Below are 4,370 nucleotides of genomic sequence, written 5' to 3' on the forward strand. Positions count from 1 at the left end.
CAATTCTCTCATGTTATAGATGAAAAAAGCAAGGCCAAAAGTCACAATGAAATTTAGTCTATTTCTAAATCTAGAATCCAGATTTCCTGACTGCTAATCTAACAAACTTTTATGACTCCATGCTGCATCTTCTTATAAACTTATCCCTAAATTCCTGTGGGCTAGAATACTTTTGCAAAATAGCAAGAATGAAAACTGAGATCTTCACTGGTAATTGGTTTTGCAGGGTGTACTGCAGTGATACCTTTGTGGTCTAATTCTATATCTCAAAAGCTTATCAATAAAATCAACACATGATGTCAAAAGAAAACATATTTCTCTGCCTGAAGCAGAAAAACTGAATTAATTATAGCTCAGTCAGTTGTTTCAACATCTTAAAGGGAGAATGTGTGAATGAGAAAGAAAGAGGATCATTACAGATACAGAAAAACAGGGTGTCAAAAAGATCCCAGTTGGCAGTATGTATTCAGGAAGATCTAAGCACTTCGGAGATTCGAAAGGACCTCCAAACTCGAGTCATGAAAAAAAAAGTGTTTCTAGTAGGTAGAGATGGTCTGGATAAAATATACCTCAAATTCTTCTATGTCCTTGCTTATTAAACAGCCTTCTGCATCTGCTTAATCATTTGGCTTTCCACAGGTGAGAGTGTTCATTCCTTGCAGGGTCTTTTCTGTCTTAAGTCCTATTTTCACTCTATATTCTTGCTGGGCAGTTATCCCCATTTCTACTTCCTCCTATAACCAATGAATTCCAAATCTCCAGCTCTAGTTTAGGACCTACTACTGAGTCTTAAAACCACTGATCCAATCTGTACTACTATATGCCTCCAGATCCACATGACCTTTAAACTCGACCTGGTGAAAACAGTGGATTAGTTAGGGTCCCCACCAGAAGCAGAGGACACACTTAATGTAGGATAATTTGAGCCAGCTGTTTTGACAATGGGGCTATTTACAAAGGGGTAGCTGTAGAGAAACTGCAAGGGATTAGGGTTGGGAGCCAAGATAGTAGCCTTTGAGCCCTTATCATCCCCAGGAAAGGACTAAGGGAGGGAGCAGCTGCTAGACTCTGGGGGAAGAGAAAGTTCTGCAGAGTTGGCCACCTTGAAAGGAGCAGTGTTTTTTAGTTGAGAGACTCAAGCAGCCCAAGGCAAGTTCTCAGAGAGAGAGCCAAGGGAATCATCCTGACCTTACTGCTTTTTTAGTTTTCTGATGGTGCCTCCTGTTGGCTAAACCCAGAGAGCAGTACAGCCCAGAAATGAAGTTCATTCAGGTCAGCTTCTGTGGGAGTGGATTTTGAGGGGCAAATAGAAGTTATCTGACATATATGTGTTTTTATATATGCACGTGTGTGCATTATGTTTGTATGCTTAAGTGTGCCTATATAATCTGTATATATAATCTGTATGTGGTGTGTATATCTATACATATATTAAATCTTCGACACATAATCTTGCTACTTAGTCTATATAGAAAGACAAAACAGTCTACGGCCATGCCACCCTGAACAAGACTGATCCCATCTGATCTCAGAAGCTAACCAGGGTCAGACCTGGTTAGTACTTAGATGGGAAACCACCTAGGAAGACCAGGTGCTATAGGCGTAAAAAATAAAAAAGTAAAAAAATAAGAGATTGTAAACTGGCAAGGTCCTTGCAATCTGTGAGGTCAACCAAGGGTTGCCTCGCCTAAAAAAAAAAAAAAAGACAAACGAATAAACACAGAAATGTGAAATAAATGCCAGGCCTGGCTTAACCAACTTCAGGGCCCTCAAAGGAAGAATGCAATTCCCCAAAAGGGGGTTCCATGGAACAATATTTTTGTATGATGTTAATAGATACTCTAAGAGAAATAGATGCTGTGATGAGATAAGTTTGAAAAATACTGAGTGAAACAAAGTTTAACAGTGTTTTACTTGAGGGCTTCCAGGAGCCCTTAATATGATAAGATGTACTGTAATCCTCTAAGAGAAAATCATAACAATTAACATTAGTTCAAATCATTTGGCCGTGATAGCTCCTGTTGCAGACAAATTCATGAAAGTAATGTTTTAAAAAAACAGAGAAATTCTGGTGTAGTCTAATTTCTCCATTCGACAGAAAAAAATGGAGGTGCAGAGAAGAGCAAGTGGTTCCTTAAGGCCCAAGATGGCCCCGTGAAAGGGCCAGAAGTTAGGCCTACAAGTCAGGACTCTGCAGTCTGCTGCGATTTGTACTATGTCACATTCCCTTCCTAGCTTTCTTTAATAATACTACACTATTAACTTATTTTCCATGACTTTACCTAAATTTTTTCTTGATATTATTTCAGCCTCTACTCTATACTACCTCTTGGGATAACAATTGCCTAAAATTAATATTTGCTGTATAAAATACCAGTTTTTAAATTTGCCTTCAAATTATCACTTTTAAACTTAAAGGGAAGAGGCTCCAAGTTCTCTTATTCTGGATTTTGTGAACAAGACTACTCCTCTCCCTCTTCAAGTCTCTCATGATACTGGTCTCTGCTTTCCCCTCCCTCTCAGTCTCTGTCTTGTTATCATGAAAGCACATGGAAGTGGCAGTTAGGAGTCTGGGATCCAGGCTAAGCTGTGCTAAGAGTGGCAGAGTAACCCTGAGCAAGTCACATTCCTAGCCCTTGGTTCCTTGATCTGTAAAGCTGGAGGAACAGAAGCGGGCAAACAGCAGGGTAGAAGCTTAAATGTCTTCTTAGAAGACATGGTTTACAATTCTTAGACTACACATAGCATTCTTCATGCCATTGCCTCTTGCATTTGACAGCAGAGGAGGAGGATGCTGGGCGGAGGAGGTCATGTGTTGTTTTTACATTTTTTCCCCCACTTACCATGATTGCAAATGACCAGATTGTACTGATTCCAGATCCATCATCGTATAGGTGTGATTTCAACATGTTTTTAAGTGTGTCGTCTTATACTCGCCCACATGGGAAGTCACCTACCTTCTTTCATCTCTTTTGCGAAGCTCCTAGAGCTCACCAATATTCAGCCTCATGAGGTGGCCACTTCCCTTCCTGCAGGGGTTACATTTACGTGGCAATAATGTACAGGGATATTAAGATGAGCTCTGGGTAACAGAAGAGTTTCAAGAGCTTTTAGTTTAAACTGTCAAATTATTTTTCTCCTAGCTTTTTATTCTGACCATTTTCAAATGTGCAAAGAAATGGTACCAAACATCTCGATCTCTTTACCCGCATTCTCAGAATTACCGACGGCTAACACTTCAGCCATTTTGTGTACCCTTCCTCTCTCCTCTCTCTCAATCATACCTGAGAAAGTTGTCATTAATTCAATATCATCTAATGTATAGTCCGAGTTCAAATTTGCCCAATTCCCCCCAAATATCATTGTTTTCGGTCCTTGATCGAATCAAGACTCATAAATGCATTTGCTTATGTCTCTTTAGTCTCCTTTGACCTAAGACAGCTCCCGTGCCCTTCTCTTGACCTTTGTAATGACGCTTATCTTATTCAGAGGTCCACATCAGCCAGTAGTTTTGTAGCATGTCACATATTCTGATCGTTTCTCTACGAAAGCACTCAGCTTAAACTCATCTGGCAAGAGTACGTGACTGGTATCTGGTGTTTCCCATTGCATCACTCAGAGGTTCCAAAAATCAGGTTGTCCTTCTGCTGGTGATACTAATTGGGCACTTGATCAAACTGGTGACCATCAAATCTCCTCCTCAGATTTACATACTTTCCCCTTTTAATTAGTAATTGACACTTTGCGGCCTTGTGAATATCCTGTTCCCCAACAATATTTTGCCTAACAGTTGTAGCTACTGATGATACTAAATGACTGAATCGGTCATACAGTGGAGGTGGGAGAATGGTGATTTGTTTTAATTTCCTCACTCTATTTATTAGTGGCCATTCTTCAGTAAAGAATATTCTAGCAGTGCACACATACATTTTTAAAATTTAACCTTCCTCTCCCTTCCCCTCACAATTTATTAAGAGTATCAAAAGTATCACAATGAATTCATGTATGTATATATATATATGTGTGTGTGTGTGTGTATATATATATGTATATATGTGTGTGTATATATACATATTCAAATTTGAGGAGTTATAATTCACTGCCATTGATATTGTTTCTATGGTAAAATTGTCTGAAACTTGACCAGTGACAACTCCTTAAAGCTGACTCCTGTGTCTTTTTGACATATATACCATTAGAATTTGAGCATGTCCTCCATTTCTGATATTGTCAAATTATTTGAATGGTATTTATGTTTGACAAAAATTATGTAATATCATCATTCAGAAAAACAATTGGAAACAAAAATCCAAAGATAAAGCAAAAGTGACGCATAATTCTACTACCCTGAGGTAACCACTGCTACTATT

The 4,370-nt window shown here is 38.9% G+C and overlaps 1 pseudogene; it reads left to right on the forward strand.

Annotated features, from left to right (window-relative positions):
* Positions 1–1,484: 1,484 nt before the first annotated feature.
* LOC111746489 lies at positions 1,485–1,603 on the forward strand (annotated as a pseudogene).
* The last annotated feature ends 2,767 nt before the right edge of the window (positions 1,604–4,370 follow it).

The sequence above is a fragment of the Pteropus vampyrus genome, unplaced genomic scaffold (assembly GCF_000151845.1).
Source record: "Pteropus vampyrus isolate Shadow unplaced genomic scaffold, Pvam_2.0 Scaffold191, whole genome shotgun sequence".
Lineage (NCBI taxonomy): Eukaryota > Metazoa > Chordata > Mammalia > Chiroptera > Pteropodidae > Pteropus > Pteropus vampyrus.